This window comes from Leuciscus leuciscus (genome assembly GCF_965113295.1).
Source record: "Leuciscus leuciscus genome assembly, chromosome: 19".
In the NCBI taxonomy this organism is placed as follows: domain Eukaryota; kingdom Metazoa; phylum Chordata; class Actinopteri; order Cypriniformes; family Leuciscidae; genus Leuciscus; species Leuciscus leuciscus.
The window spans coordinates 23144934-23162101 of record NC_138743.1 but is presented as its reverse complement, the minus strand read 5'-3'; the positions used below and the strand labels follow the sequence as shown (position 1 = coordinate 23162101).

Sequence of the window (17168 nt, the reverse complement as noted above, 5' to 3'; positions counted from 1 at the left end):
GTGAGGCCAAAAATGAAAAAGAAGTAAAATGATGAGTAACAACCGTTTTTCCTTAAATAATGCTGAGAGGACAACCTAGCTGTACAGCTTCTACAAAAAATACAGGAGTAGAAATGCAGAAAAAAACATTCCTGGGCTTCAAGATAGGCATCTATTACAGGTGCTTCTGTAACAGATTAGCACACACTTCAAAACCAACATACATACAGCAGTACAACGGTGATATTCTCTCTGCGGCTGCAGCAGGGGCAACACTATTAGTATTCCACACACTGTTATTTTAATATATCGCCACATTAAATGACATTTCCCTTAAAGCCAGAGAGAAAGCGAGAGAAAAGGGGATTGTATAATGGCAGGGCAGACCTCTTTCTTTCTCAGGTGTGGCATATATCACCATCTCCATGTTGTCAGGCAAATCAGATTCATTTAAAGAGCATTCCTACCTGCAGGCCTCAAACCCGATCCCTTTAAAAATCACCTCCTCCCCCCTCCTTCCCCATCCGCACTCGGCCTGGAGAGTTTATTGATTTCTGTGAAACTCAGCGGTGACCCCCAGACCAGCCACCTGCTTCAGGCTCAAATCACTTTGTGGCTTCTATTATTGCTCCTGGTGGCCTACGTGCCACCGGTTCTGCTCTCTCTCAGTACAATGCAAGAGTGGTTGGAAAGAAACGTATTTGATTTATTTTCCAGTAAAAACACTGAAATATTTCAATTTACATCAGAAGCAACACTGCAAAAGTTGACAATTTTGCGTCTGTATCAGGCAATTTTGTGCGTGTCTTGTTTTTACCGTTTATACTTGAAACCAATGGAAAATAACAGCAGACTGGAACAACAAAATAATGTTTTCAGTGACCTATTCTTTTAAAATACATGGTAAAATAAAACATTTTTGACTAATTTGATAATGGAAATATTTAAATTCAAATTCATGATCAAATATTCATTCAAAAAACATTAAAAAAGCAGTCTTTGCAATGTTTTTTGGCTAATAGTATATGCAAAGTCAGGAATATCTGTCTCTCACAATAAGAAAATGTTGCATCTGCATCACTGTATGGACATGCAGTAAACATGAAAACAGAGTGTAAAAAGAGAAAACAGCATTGAAAATAGCAGTGGGTAAACAGCACACCAGACTTAACCAGTAAGCACTTAAACTCTCAGCAATATTGGAGCAATGGACCCTGAACTGTTTTCATCATGGGCAAATTATAAAGCTTACATGAGGATCTGGGGCAATAGGGTCAAATATTTCAATGCCTCATTCACAGTGGACTTGACTAGCAATTCAGCTGAATCTAATGTGGCAGTCAATGCATTTTTTCACTTCATTTCTCTCTCTCTCTTTCTCTCTTTGGATCGTCTCAGTAGCACACAGATGAACTAGGCCTATATCTGTGAAATAGAAACATGTGCTGTGATTGGTGCGGTGGAAGCCCTGAAAGATGACACATCATGATATTTCTTGCTCTTTTGATATCAAAAACGAATGTATTACTGTATGTCAAAACCGATGCATTGTGTATATAGTATAATGTTCACAATGCAGAGCTGGTCCATCCAAACCCCTTATGAAAACTAAGCTGCAATTATTTTATTTGTATGAACTACACAAGTATGCAGATGTTAGCAAATCATAAATTAGGTAATAGACGTATACAACTTTTACTGTTTGTTTGTTTTTTGCATGTTCCAGATAGTGGAATGGGGATAGTTGTCAGGATTTTTCAGTGGTTACTCCTGCAGATTACATAACGTCACTTTCAGATTTTAAACCTTTTATCTCCAAAAACGGAGATTAATTGAATCTTATTGAATTATTAATTATTGAATCATTTACTCAAGCGATTCATCCAAACACACCGATTCATTCAGGAATAAAAAAAGTAACTGCCTATATGAATGAATCACTGAATAATTCACTCAAACAATTTGCTCAAAAATGCAGATTAATTTACATACCAAACATGCACCTGTCTTTATGAATGAATCATTCACTTAATAAATTTGTTAAGAGAGTTTTTATTAGTGAGATTGATTAATTTAGGAATGAACAAGTGACTGTCTTCATGAGTGAGTCACTGAATCATTCACTAAACTGATTCATTCAAAACACGAATTCATTCAGGAACAAAAAAACACTACTATGAGTTTCTCTGAAAAAAAGCATCTGACAAAATTGTGTCTAAAATGTAAGTTAGTCAACTTCAATTAAATGTATTTTGATTAACTTTGCAACATTGACAGTCATTGGACTGAATTGAATCAACATTGAATCTGAATTGAGCTGAAAAATGACACTATGTTTTCTGTAGAGCTGCATTACATCTGAAACTGAAGTATTTAAATCTTTATTTTATAAAGCACTATACAAATAAATGTGACTTGACTTCAACACTCACAATTAGACTATAGGCATTGTAATGAGACAATCACTGGAAGAGTCAGTCAGACCACCCATGTTCTCCATACTATCTATATCACAGTATGTGTCTAGTTCCACAGTTTGTGACTATTATTATAGAACTCACCCTAACATACAGTGCCATTGTGATGAATAAAATAACTGTTGGGCCTTGAGGCTGGACCAGTTTTAAATAATGCAGTGCCGACTTCACATAAATATTCCTACAAGCCGTGATGGTTTGCTGAGGTGTCGAAACAGGCTGGAAAGAGACAGGAAGGGCAGAGTCCATGCGAAGGGTAAAGACCCCCTGCTGTACATTCCCTCCGCGGAGGACACAGCTGTCCTCCAAATAACCCACCCCTACCCACACCGGGCATCCATGCCAGGGCGAATCACTCTGCCCACACTCGCTGTAATTACAGTTGCGTTCTAATGTGCTTCTCTTCCACTCAAACACACTGGCGCAGACAGACATCAACACATTAAAAATGTGGGTTATCTCCACGGTTAACCTTACATGATTCTGCATCTCTCCCTCCCCCACAAGCCATTCCACTCCATTTCTCATCAAGCCACACACACACACACACACACACACACACACACACACACACACACACACACACACACAGAGAGAGTCTTTAACTGATCATTCCACCCTGGGCTGCCATTTCTGTTCATCATGCAATAAAGGGGAGGGGGTTTTATTCTTCAATCTCTCTCTCTCTATTCCCCCAAATCATTTCACTCCAATTTAATCCTGATGGTCTTTGGAATTGCCCTGTTCCATTAAACCCACTTTGTGCCACTTTGCTATCAGCAGCGTGCCGATTCAGCGGCTGTCATTAAACTGGGGAGGGGCTTAGCTAAATCTGCTGGGGTTCATCCAAGTATCTCACTGTCAAGTGCCTCTGTGTGTGAGAGTGTGTGTGTGCGCAAGTTAAAGTCGTCTTCGTGTGAGGGCATCTCATTTAAAGGCACTGGATTATTAAGCCACCACCTTCTAATCAGACCCCATCAATTCCGAGAGGGCCATCTAACCCAGCTCTTATCTGCCACAGTCTAATGTCATTAACACATCGAGCTAATTGAAGACTTAATATCTTAATGGTTTCACACACACATAATGTGGATAGGGAGTGTCTGTGCTTTGTTTTTCAATCTTGGGAGGTCTGTGTGGGAGGAAAAGTGTGAGATCTTGTGGTGTTGAGCGCTGGACGGCTACCTGGATCTAGAGTGAAGGACTCAAACGGCACTAGTGAAAGATCAGTGAAGTGTGAAACTCCAAAATCAGACAAATGATCTAGAGGATTAGCATTTTAGAGAAAAGATCTGAAGAAAAAAAGAAAGAAAGAAATGACTTTGCAGGTCACAAAAGAAAGACTTTAGAAACTAAACACACCAATGGACAAAATAAAGCAATTGATGGGAAGAGTAAGATCTCTAGATCAAAGGAAAGAAAAATCACAAATGATACCGCCAAAGATACTAAATCTACAATCAACCCACAGGGATGTCAATATGAATAGTTCAAACAAGCAATATTAGAGCAAGACATCATTTCATTTTATGATGAAATATCTCTCTACATGAACAAATCTCAAATCTCTCAACCTCTGAATAAGCAAATTTTCCTCTTGGAGTCAAAAACCATCTTGAACCCCATAAAACACCAATTGTCATATGAATAATTTACTTGTTTGTGCATCCATGCACAGTTGCCTAACCATTACAGATGAGACTCACCATCTTATGCCATTCTACGATCTCTCCATCCATCCATCTCATCCCTCCCTCTCTCTTACTCCACATATTTCTCCATATTTCTCTGGTGCATGCTGAGTCTCAGCCATTTATCCAGTGGTTTCAGCATGACACGCCGCGTCGCCAGAATGTCAGTTTAATATGGCCCTGCTCAAACACATGCGCACACACATGCGTTCCACGAAGACACGCGCGGGTGCAATAGAGTGTCTGTGCATTAGACCCTGACTGTGCTCCAGAGACGGAGAGGCTGAGTGTTATCACAAGCAAAAGAGCCCTTGCTTTTATATCAAACACAAAAAAGGGAGAAAAAAATACTACTTTCATCTTTTTTTCGGCACAGATATGTACGCACAACTCTGAATCCTTCCCTGCACACAGAGATAAGAGAAGGGAAAGAGAAGAGGGATTCGTAGATGGAATTCCCCATACAAGCAAGAGAGAAAGAGAGAAAGAGAGAGACGGTGTAGTGCAGTTACTTCTAGCAGAGGAGAAGAGAAAAGCAATCGCTCTGGAGAGATGTACGTTCGTTTCGAGCAAAGCCGGAGAGTAGATTTCCCAGGCAACTATTCAAAAAACAGAATCAGCTTCCTGCAGTACAAGGGCAGAAGGCTTTGCTGGCAACATGAGAGCGAAATCTCTCCCAGCCAGGGCAATAACGCCAGGAGACCGCCTGAGACGCTACGCTGTAGCTCTTTTACATGTAATCATTATGGAAACCCCCCGTCTCCAGAGTTCAAGACTGGTCTTCTGTCTGTCCAGATGCATTCACTATGTTGATTCTCATGAATAAACACATCTACATTCCTAGTTCAAAAATAGAGTGAGAAGGACTGACAGAGAGAGAGAGAGAGAGAGAGAGAGAGAGAGAGAGAGAGAGGAGGAGACAGGTTGGAATAGTAGGTGTTGGATGCTTATGGTTGGCACATCTGGATCTGGCACCGGTGTGTTTTTTCTGGTCCAAATGAGCTGTGATCCAGCTGACACACCTTGGACAAACTATCACACCACAGATGTGTCCATGTCCATCAAAGAAATGAATGCCACACATCTCTGAAAATCATGCTGCCACAACATGTACAACCCTGCTTACTACCCTACTAAAATGTTTACTTCCCTATTACATAGTACACGAAAACCAATATGTGAAATAGTAGTGTGACTGTGAAATTCATAGTCTTTATAAAACACTAGGTGGAAAGGATCTGCTACTTTCGCCAAGATTTTGAAGTATGTATCTGATAGACAATTTACTATTCCATGAGGCTACGAGAACTTGTGATTGGCAGCGAAGCGGATGCAACATGGCGGATGTAATACATACAGATTTTATTTATACTCTACTACACATTCATATTAAATAGAACATACTTTTTTTAATGGTTGCAAAGCCCATTCCTCATCAAATGACAGAATATGACTTCGGACACACCTCAAGTATGTTAGTTTTGAGGCCATTTAATGTGCACTAGCATAGAAATATTGACGATATAAAACAGACCAAAAATATTTATGTTGATTCTCAATATCTTGTTTGCAGGGGCGTGTACATTTTTGTCAAAATAAGTGTTCTCTAGAATCCCTCTAATGCCGTTATTTATCAAAATCACTGTAACGCAAACAAAGGCCTGTTTAAGGCTCTCACACTTAAGTGTGACTTTTTCCAATTCAGAACCGATAAGAATCGATTTGATTTTCATTACAATTGATTTTTGATTCAGTTGGTTATTCAGTATTTCAGTCACAACATCCATTTTTAAATTCTCTCTCTGCTAATGCTTTAAATTATACATGACTGATTCCAACTGCAAATCTCCTTTTTACTTATTCATTAAAAGAACTGACTAAGAGTCATTTGTTTCAGGAATTGGGCTACACTGGTCACACAGTATGTTTTTGATTCACAAAAAAGAGCCGGTTCATAAGAGTCATTTGTTTGTGAATCGGACACCACTGGTTCCATTGTAGGTTTATCTCGTGGTACACAGTCTTTTGATTGCATTTCTAATTGAATCATATTCAAAACAGACAGCAAAATCACATTCTTGCAAAACAAAATGATTTATTGTCCTGCAGCGCTGAAGATTCAACTGCGGAGAACTAATGAGCGACGCAGTGAAGCTTCTAACTCGTAACAAAATGAAAATATTCATTTAAAGAAAATAAATCAGAGCAGTTGAGTAAGTTAGTTCAGCAGAACACAGTGACCCCAACTAATAGTTTATACAGGAAATACATCAACAGAAAATAGCACTTGTCAAATCATTTCATGGCTTGTTTAATAAAAGTGCACTCAGAGTACGGGAATGTAAAGAACTCCGTGAACGATGAATGTTCTGATACAAAAATACAAATGTTCAGAGATTTCCGTGTTCAGATTCCGTACACGCCTAGCCTTGACACGCTATTTATTGGCATCTCTGATAATTCCACAGATAACATATGATGTGGATTAAATTAAATGGCGGATTTCAGCAATTTATTTGTTCATTTAGACAAACCCGAGTTAGCCATTTTGTGTGTCTCATTAGACAGCTAAAGTGTCGTTATTCCCTAGTGTTTGACTACAGACCTGGCTTGTCTTGCCCTCAGGCTAACATCTGACAGAGAATACCACCAGCTGGCAGCATATGCACACCGTCATATTACTGACAAATCTACGCTGACATTAGTAGAGCAAACCTCACGTCTTTGATTCCGTGTGTGTGTATGTCTCCGTCCTTACATTCAACTGCACCCTCTCTCTCTCTAGAGCGCATAACAGCTGCAGCGCTCCAGTTCTATGCAGCTCACCACTCTGTCCGCCATGGAAAATACAGGCTTTTCATTTCAGCTTGATAATGGTGCACAGAGAGGCCTGCGCATACTAAAGAGCCGAAGCCCACTCTAATATACAAGCAGACCGGGGCCCCACTGAGCAGGTCACGCCGAATCTTTTCTCTCTCTCTCTCGAGTGGAAGAGAGACAATAGATTAGACCAGATGAAAAGACAGTAAGAGCAGAATTAATCTAATGCCATTTGTTGTCAGAAAAAAAGAAATTCGGGGCCTTAGGTCAAGGTACCTAAGGGAGCCATTTTGTTCCTTTTGATTTTCCAGCTAACCCTTAAAGGGATAGTTCACCAAAAATGAAAATTCGGTCATAATTTACTCACTCTCATGTGGTTCCAAATGCTGCGGAACACAAAAGAAGATTTTTGGATGTGGATTTTTGTGCGGATTCATTTTTCAACATTTTCAGCATTATTCTGTTCCACAGAAGAAAGAAAGACATACAGGTTTGGAACCACGTGTAGGGTGAATAAATGAGGACAGAATTGCCATTTTTTGTCTGAACTATCCCTTAAAACAACAGAAGAGAGACAGTAGTGACAGTAGAAGCAGAAGTGGCACTTGGCCCTACTCAAGCAATGTGGAAAGCAGCCATGTGCTCAACATGTCTTCGTCTGTGTCGACAGAAGGTTGAAAATCAGTTTTGTACATACTGTACTTTTGAACTTTCTATTAATCAAAGAATCCCGAAAAAACATGCATCACAGTTTCCTCAAACATATTAAGCAGCACAACACTGATAATAATAAGACAAGTTTCTCAAGCACCAAATCAGCATATTAGAATGATTTCTGAAGGATCATGTGACTGAAGACTGGAGTAATGATGCTGAAAATTCAGCTTTACCATCACAAGAATAAATTACATAAAATATATTAAAATAGAAAACAGTTATTTTGAACTTTAAAACTATTTCATAATTTCAGACAAATGCAGCTTTGGTGAGCATAAGATACTTCATTTAAAAAACTTTTTTTTTATTTACAGATCCCAAACTTTTCAACAATAGTGTATGTATACAAAAGGCAGTGGAGAAGAAAAGCAAGGCTTAAAATGTCATACATTTCCTTTCTTTTCTTCTCATCTCCATGCTTTTCAATGTCTTTAAATGTCAGAGGACAGAAGAGATGCAAAACCACCGGTCTCTGGTGATGCAAAGCATAAAACATTGTAAATGAGTGCCAAGTAGCACCTCAAATAAAGAATCTGTCCCCGGAGAGTAGTCGGCGTAGTGTGAGCGCAAGTAAATGAGAATGTAGAAAGAATGGATTTAATTGAAGTGTTAATGTACTGAGACTGTTGCATGGGCTGCATTTCTGAGTTTCTCCCAGTCTTTGTTTGCAATGCAGCACATCAAACTCGCTTTGGAGCGAAGCTCTCGCGGGACTAAATTATCAACCATTGACTTTTTGTCTGCCTTTTTACTCCCTTTTGTTTCTACGGGTAGGCTGAAGTCAGTGGAGCGTTGCGTTCCTCTATACCGCAGTGAGAAATGGGACTGCGTGCTCGTTGAGGGTGAGTTAATTTTTCAATTCGGACTGAAAAAAAAAAAATACATATGAGCACGATTCTTTATTCATAGCTCAAGGAGGGATGTGGATTTAAACAGTCAGAGGAGGAACTGGAGAATGGTTATGCGGTAAATGAAAAGCAGATATATGTTCAAGACTATAGACCCTGAAACTGCAGTCCTCTGTAATCAATGTGCAACTGTTATGCTATTTGTTAGTTATGTACTTGAAGGCAGGTTCGATAGACAAGAACAGAAGGCCAGTGTTAACAAGTGTTTGAATTATACATCAGCAAAAGACCGTGGAACAAAGATGAGACTACATGTGAAAGTATGCTGAGCTTGCTTGTGTGCGGGCTGATGTTTCAGTGTCGTTTTTGGCCCCAAATAGCTGTGCAGACAGATTGTGGCCATTTTAAGGAGATTATGGGGCAGATGCCAGCGGGGCATTGCAGCATGTGGCACAAAGAGAACCACTGCTTCCACCTTGTACAACCTGCAGTGGTGGGCCGTCAGGGCCAGCAAGGCCTTCTCTGCTGGCCTAAACACTATCAGAATCACTGACTTGCATTTTAATATATTTTTCCCGTGAATGTGTATTAAATTATTCCCAATAGACTATTCTCTTAATTTCATAGCTATTTTTCTTGGTTGCGCTGCTTCCAGTAGTCTAAGTTTATGTTAGAGCTTTTATCCAATCATATTTCAGCCATCATGTGTTGCCATGATCAAAGAAATCTGCCTTGAGGCCTTCAGAATCAATAGTGCGGGCGCCTGTACCTTAAAAATTAATGGCAATGTAACGGTGTGCTTTAACCAATCAGATACTCAATCAGATTTAATCAACCAATCAGATTTCGAGATGGCAACACCGGGGCCATCTAGCAGGCTTAGAATAACATCAGCCTTTTCACGTCCTTTGATTGGAAGGTCAGAAAGCTACTACTAGTCAGAGCAGAACGCAAACAGCATCTGTACAATATAAAAATATATTCATGTAGCGATTAAATACCGCTGTGCAAACTACAATGGCTGACAGAGGAGAATACGTTTATTTGGTCACAGATTTACTTGCAAAGCCATTTTCATGACGTACTTTTCAAGAAAAGCGGGACATTGTAAGGAAAGGTCGGCCAACCCCGAAGCTAGCAAGCCTGTCCCAGCCGGAGAAAGGGTTTACGACTTTGAATGCAGTAACTACGAGCGGTACCCTTGGCTCACAGCCTCCGAGGAACACTGGTGTTTGGAGCCACACTGGGTTTGCAAACTTGAGTTGTCTAACCAAAGCAGCAGTGAGACACCAAATCACGGCCGTACACTTACAAGCAACGGTGCTTTTGAAAACTTTTGGGGAAACCCGAGTGGATCTACAGCTCAATGAACAGGGATACGGAGCTCCACAACAAAAAGGTGAAGAAAAACAGGGACATATTGAAAAGACTGATAGATTGTGTCTGATATTGTTTGGGTAAACAAGAACTTTCGTTTCGGGGACACGATGAAAGCGCTGGATCCACAAATAGAGGCAACTATATGGAGCTTCTTTCTATTCTCGCTGAAAACAACACAGACTTACATTACCACCTGTCCACGAACAAAGTGTTTTGTGGGACGTCAGGCAAAATGCAAAACGACCTGATTAATGCCATTGCTGAATTGATGGGAGAAGAGATAAAAAGGGAGATTAAAAAAGCACCCTTTGTCGCTGTTATGGTGGACGAGACGTCTGACGTGAGTAATGCAGCGCAGCTCGCACTGGTCCTGCGTTATGTGACGGACACGGGTGTCAAGGAGCGGACAGAGAGGCCCAGGACAAGGAGACCTTCGTGCATACTACCACCAACTCCACAGCACTGTTCTGGACAACATTCTTTGCCAGATACGGAATAGATTTCAAGACCACGAAAAATGTATGTTTCTCTCCCTCCTCGACCCCCAGCAGTTTCAGACATACCGGAAAAAATTCAGCTTGACACGGAGTCACGGAACACTGTTCGATCTGTCCCAGCTAAAAACAGGACTGTAAGGTATGCCATGACTCACTTTGAAGGTAAAAGTCCAGCTGATCTCCTTCATTTCTTTCAGCAGAATAATCTGAGTGAGAGCATGGGGCAGACATTGGCTTGTTTGGCGCTGACTGTCCCTGTGTCCACTGCTTCAGTCGACCGGACATTCTCAGCCCTAAAGAGAATTAAAACTTATGCCAAAAATAAGACTGGACAGACTCGACTTTCAGCATTAGCATCCATGGCGATAGAAAGGGAATTATTGTTGGAACTGAAACGCACAAATAACCTGTACAACAGTGTAATTGAAGTCTTCTTGAGAAAAGAGGGAGAATGGATTTTGTGTACAGATAACCAGTAGTTTTGGTGAGTAGGCTATACGGAAGGCTTATTACGGAAGTGAATGGGGCCAATCTGTAAACATTAAAATAATCTGTTTCAACTGTATAGCCAAAAAACGTATACAATGCCAACACTATTTTAGAGAGAAAATTTGCTTTTAAAATGTAAATGTATTGATGAAAATAATTCAGTGTGTACTTACCCAACATTCATGTGTTCATGTATTTTATGCTTATTAGAGTGTTGTGATCTTAGTTGAGCAACAAGAAAAACTCAATTGTGAGTTAGTCTGTGGTCACTTATGAATTTGCAATCCTATAAGGATGTTACCGTAGGAAGCTCACTAGTGTCTCACACACAACACCTAGAGATACCTAAAATACACAGAGTCCTAATGAATATATGCAATGCATTCAAGCAATGGCATCTTCGCATTTAAATTGTCACTTTTACTCCTAAATTTTGAGTGGAAAGCTTCTGATGTGCAAAAAGTCTGAGCCAAAACCGTGGCAGCTGTGCCCTCAGGCTCAGTGTCATGTCCTCAGTGTCGGATGCCATCCGATGGGTGAGCCCATTCCCGAGCTCTAATTAGCAGGAGCAGATAATGTCACACAGAACAGAGGGATCAATACTGAGGACGAGGAACGGCAGTCGATGCCTCCTCTCTATGCCGGACAGATTTCCGAGAAGGGACATCCCCCACGGAACGGCTCTACTTCAGGAATCCCCAACACCTACTGATCGGATGAAGACACAAGCTGCTCCATTTTGTGCAATGCCATCAACCCAAAACATCCTTAGACTCCTTTGACAACAAACACCTCAGAAAACTAAAGTGCTAAAGTGACCCACATTTTTTTCTTTGGAAAAGTCCTCCAGGATAGACCTTATTCACAGAGGCGCCATCTTTGATTTTTAACGGGAATGAAAGCGGACTGCGAGGGATTGACGTACATCTCTTCAGTGGGTTGTATGGTTATCTTTCAGAGAAATTTCAGTAGACAAAAAACTCCAGACAACATGAGCTGTGGAAAATTTTAAGTGATCTATGAGATTTATACAGCTTTATACAACGGGTGCCACTGAAAACAATGTAAGTCTATCCCTCACAGCCTCGCTTCCATGGCGCTGCTCTGAATAAGGTCTATTCTAGCCATTATTCCTCACATCTTTACATAAATAAGTACCAAACCAATCCTGCAATTCATTTAAACAGACATTTACATAGAACAGCAAGCTGGTTTAGTTTGCCATTAAATTTATACAGGCCAAACTAACATGCATTATTGTTAATTTTGCTTAAACATGCGGTTGCCCAAGTCTTGATATGAACCTCTGAGTTCTACATTACCTCAAAACAAACCCAGCTTGTAGAATGAATAAATGAACACAGAGGAGAGAGCAAAACAATGTTGGCTTTGAGGGTTCCCACACTCTGTGTTGCGTCTCCATGGAGATACACTGTTTCCTGCTGGGCCCATTCAGGCAGAGAAGGAAAGGCCTACTTGCCATACACACAGAAAAGTCCAGAGCACTGAACAGACCACCTTTACCACGGTAATGGCAACCTGAAACAGTGAAAAGCAGTTCACTGACGTAATATGAGCGGTTGGGAGAGTGAGCCATCTGGCACAGGTTGGCATAGTGACCTGATTATGGCAGGCAGAAAAAAAATCACACGTTTTTCCCCCCTTTTTTATGTATCCTCGTTTGATCTATCTATCTATCTATCTATCTATCTATCTATCTATCTATCTATCTATCTGTCTGACTGACTATCTATCATTCTGTCTATCTATCTATATATCTATCTGTCTGTCTGACTGACTATCTATCTATCATTCTGTCTGTTTGTCTGACTATCTATCTACCATTCTGTCAGACTATCTATCTATCTATCTATCTTTTTATCCATCCATCCATCCATCCATCATCTGTCCGTCTATCTATCTGTCTGTCTGTCTATCTATCTATATATCTGTCTGTCTGACTATCTATCTATCTATCTATATTTTTATCCATCCATCCATCCATCCATCCATCCATCCATCATCTGTCTGTCTGTCTGTCTATCTGTCTATCTATCTATCTATCTATCTATCTATCTATCTATCTATCTGTTTATCCATCCATCCATCCATCCGTCTATCTATGTTTATCCATCCATCCATCCATCCATCCATTTATCTATCTATCTATCAAATCTTAACTATAAACAATTCACAATGGTAGTTCTGCCTGAAAACACAACAATGAAATAGCATTCAGCTGGAAATAAACACAAATTGATGGCTGAACCACACAAAAAAGATGGGTGACATATTAACCAATGACCTAAAAACAAGGCGCTGCCAATGAACACCTGACACCTGGATGAGTTCAGACACAAATATGAAAGAAACAAAATACACATTTGTGACTGTGAATTTTCAACCATCAATACTATGGAGGCATGTATAAGGGTCAGAACTATCATCAGAAAAACAGATTAAAGGGTGCTGCCTTTGAATTGTTAAATGGGTTAAGGACGACAACAGTTCGATGGATGCTCTGCTTTGTAAACTTGTGAGGTTCCCAAAATATATATTATTATATATATTTACACAGGAATTTTCACAAGTCTTTGATAAATGATGAAACTGTCATACACATTTGTTTTCCATGATGATGAGGACTTTTCATTGACTTGTGTTGTTTTTATCGAGGTAATGGTGTTTGCTATAATTTAATCCCAAAGCTAACCCTCACACAAACCATTCCACATGTTTATGTTCATCAAGACATTACTTAGTAGCCTAGATTAAACTGTTTTTTGCTTCCCTTGCGGAGACCATTGGCTTGTCACCATAGGTTATTTTAGGTTTTAGCCTACTATATCGTAAAGTCTTCCTCACCGGACATTCCAGTCACTGGCGCTTTTGTCTTTCAGACCGAGCTCCGCTTGTGGAACCGCACGTGAAGGCAACACGACGAGATTCGGTGTCTTTTCAAGCGTTGTATACTTAGTAAACGTCGAAGGGACCGTCTTTCGTTTTGAAACTACAGCTCTCAGTGCGACCACAAGCAGCGGTCCGCAGGCAGTCAGAAAAGGATGTTCTGTGTCAAAGCACATTATGCTCACGGGCTCCCGTTTCTACCGCTTCAAACACTGAAGGAACATATTCCTGCACCGCAACCGTTCATAAAACGTCACGTAGAGACGCGTTTAACGCGGTCGCCGGTGCCCCAAGTCAGTTGACAGATTCTTAGAGTGCGAGTAAGGAATTCTCGCCGCCCGGACGACGGTGGTTCCCTGTCACACGCGCAGAAGCGCGAGCGCGCGCACACACACACATACGGGCAGTACGATTAATGCGGGAATCTGCTGCCGCGGAGCCCCTGCGGACCGATCATCCTGCCTGAACCAAACAAACAAAATCTACACTTTTCTTTACTCGTAACACGTTTAAATACATGGAAAGTTCACGCTACCGTGTCTTGAACTAGTAGGCTACTCGTGCGTTTTAACCCGTCCGGAATAGTGAACATATCTTTCACTGCAGTTGCAAATGAGTGCGCGCATATAGCACTTATTGAGTGTATAGCTGCAAGACATCCCTGCTTCGCAATGAATGGAAAAGGTGTTAATTACGGAGCGTTGTAGTAAATCTCAGTTGATCAATCGCTCTCGAGCAGGGCAGAACATGGATGTCAATGCAGCAAACGCCGCTCCTCTCCATACGCGCGTGGACGCATGATCACCGTCAACTGGTGGCAGTTGGTTCGGCTCATTTCCTCGCAAATCAAATGTGGGGTAACTGTTTAGTCATATTTCCCCAATTGCTTTAGATGCGTGAATACAATCAACCGACATAACTCCATCACCGAAGCGCAGGAAGATGTCCTCATGTTCCACATGGACAAGTTTCATTGCAACAGCACCGACGCCGTTTTTTTTTTTTTCTTTGCTTTTTTTCTTTTTCTTTTTTTCTCATATGTCATCACGAATCACATCCTTAAGACATACCCTCTTACCTTTAAACTGGTGCGTTCAGATCCCATACTTCTCATTATAAAAATCCACGCGCAATCACTCCGTATCCAGTCTCTACCGTCTGTAGAAGAGCAGTAATCCACTTTCCCATGCCGGGGACATACAGCCACAGACCTGGACTACATCCTTTCTATCGCACACCAAAACTGATGGGATTTTTTGCGCTTCTTTTCCCCTTTACCCTCTTCTTTCTCTCCGCTGTTCCAGCTGAAGTTGCCTGGTTACCTCTCTCTAAAAGCGCCGCTCCCGCAGCCAATCACGAGCGCGAGTGCGCGTTAACCCGTCGAGCGCCGAGCTGTCCTGGTTTCTTGGTTTCAGGAGAAAACGCAAGGAGTGGGAGGGGCGAGAGAGTTCTCTTACGAGAGGTACTCTCGTACTGCGTAATATCTTACGCTAGGGGGAAATCTCTTTTCCGCGAGATACTGAAGCCAAAAAATTATCCTTAATTTTGAAATAATGTAAAACGCGTTGCGGCAGCATGCAGACATAGGCGAGACAGCTTGCGCGCCTATTGGCTGCCCTGCGGCAACTGCAGCAGCCTATCGATAAGGCCCTATCGTGACGTCATCACCAATGGGGGCGCTTCGCGCCCCATACGTCACGTCCCGCCGAAACGGGCGTGGCCTGGGGCTATAAATATAGCATCGAAAGGCTAGCTTACCGATTTTTCATCTCTTCAGCGGAGCTCACGCATCGCTGGATCCAGAGAGAAGAAGCCGCGCCGTGGAAACAGCATTTCAGCGGGACGAGTTCGGTACCTGGAGTCGCTGGCCGCGCCGCCTTCAACCACCGTTCCTGCTACGCTATCCGGCGTTATATCCTTTCATTGCATTGTGTGTGTTCGCCGCCGCGACTCACACTCCCTTTCTAAAAGAGCAGAGCGTCTTTTTCAAGATGTCTCGTCCATCCTGTGGCTCGTGCCGAGCCCCACTCAGCGACGGGGACCGCCATGTCATCTGCGTTTCCTGCCTGGGTGAAGGACATGCGGCTCTAGCGCTCGCTGACGGCGGATGCCCTCACTGCGAGCTTATGCCTATGGCGACTCTGAGGACTCGCATGGCAACTTTCCACGAGCCTGCACCCCCCGCTTCGACGCCGCGCCGTAAAAAGCGCCGTGCTCAGCGGATCCCTGAGCCTCCCACCGAGAAAAGCTCGCCGGTGCGCCTGCCAGCTTCGCCGTCTGCTTCTCTCGAGTCTCTCACTCCCGGACAGTGGCCGCCGCTGGCCGCCGCTTCCGCCGGAGATGACAAGGAAGAAGCGGCAGTTTTCGAGGAGGACAACTGCTCTATCCTGGCTTCGGACAGCGAGGATTGGGCGAGCTCTGTGGACCTCGCCCCTTCTTCTGCCCGCGAGTCGTCAGGAAAACGGGCCAGCATTGAAGCTGAGCTGATGCGTCTGCTCACACAGGCCACAGAGAGCCTCGGCCTCGAGTGGTCCGCGCCCGCCGAGCCTACACGCAACCGTCTGGACGGCTGTTTTCTGCAAGGGGACCGCGTTTCCACGCCCTCAAGACCCGCCCCGTTTCTTCCTGAGCTTCATGAAGAACTGGCAAAGTCTTGGAGCGCCCCTTTTTCAGCCAGGCTACGTTCCTCTGCTTCGGCGGCATTCTCCGTGGTGGACGGTGCCAAAGACAGAGGATACCTCGCTCTCCCTCTAGTGGAGGAGGCGGTAGCAGCCCATCTTTGCCCGCCCTCTGCTGGACGGCGGACTAAGACGGCGCTACCTTCAAAAGCCTGCCGCGCTACTTCCACCCTGCACAGTCGCGCTTACACCGCCGCTGGGCAGGCTGCATCAGCGCTACACACTATGGCCACTCTCCAGATCTTCCAAGCTAACCTTCTCCGAAAGCTGGACGAGGAAGGCACGGAAGCAATCAACGTGGCGGATTTAAGGAGCGCTACGGACCTCGCACTCCGCGCTACGAAATCCGCTGCACAGGCCATAGGGCGGAACATGGCCTCTCTCACCGTTGCTGAGAGACACCTCTGGCTGACGCTTTCAGAAATGCCGGACTCGGAGCGCTCTGTGTTCCTCGACGCCCCCGTTTCTGCTACTGGCCTCTTTGGATCGTCCGTCAAAGATTTCGCGGACAGATTCGCTGAGGTACAAAAGACGTCGCAGGCCATGAAGCACTTTTTGCCAAAGCGCTCTAGCTCCGCATCAGGCCGCTCTAAACAGCCGTCTGCTCGCAGCTCGCAGCCACCGCCCCCCGCCGCCGCTTCACAGCGTCGACAGGCCCGGGACCAGAGACCACGCTCTCGCTCTG

At 43.1% G+C, this 17168-nt stretch overlaps 1 protein-coding gene and 1 long non-coding RNA gene across 12 annotated transcripts in view; one reads left to right on the top strand and one right to left on the bottom strand.

Moving 5' to 3' along the window:
* Positions 1 to 17168, top strand: part of LOC309481843 — a 370245-nt gene that overhangs the window by 2584 nt on the left and 350493 nt on the right. The gene's annotated exons all lie outside the window — the stretch shown is intronic.
* The window catches only part of dab1a (DAB adaptor protein 1a), a 426003-nt gene that overhangs the window by 156884 nt on the left and 251951 nt on the right, over positions 1 to 17168 (bottom strand). For 5 of the 11 annotated variants that reach the window (XM_082146837.1, XM_082146838.1, XM_082146830.1 and 2 more), the window contains exon 1: positions 14884 to 15172. The exons of 3 other annotated variants lie outside the window; for them this stretch is intronic. The gene's annotated coding sequence lies outside the window, so the exon portion shown is untranslated. Of the gene's footprint in view, positions 1 to 14883; positions 15174 to 17168 lie in introns of those variants that run through there. 3 more of the 11 variants (XM_082146832.1, XM_082146828.1, XM_082146836.1) reach the window with 2 other exon arrangements.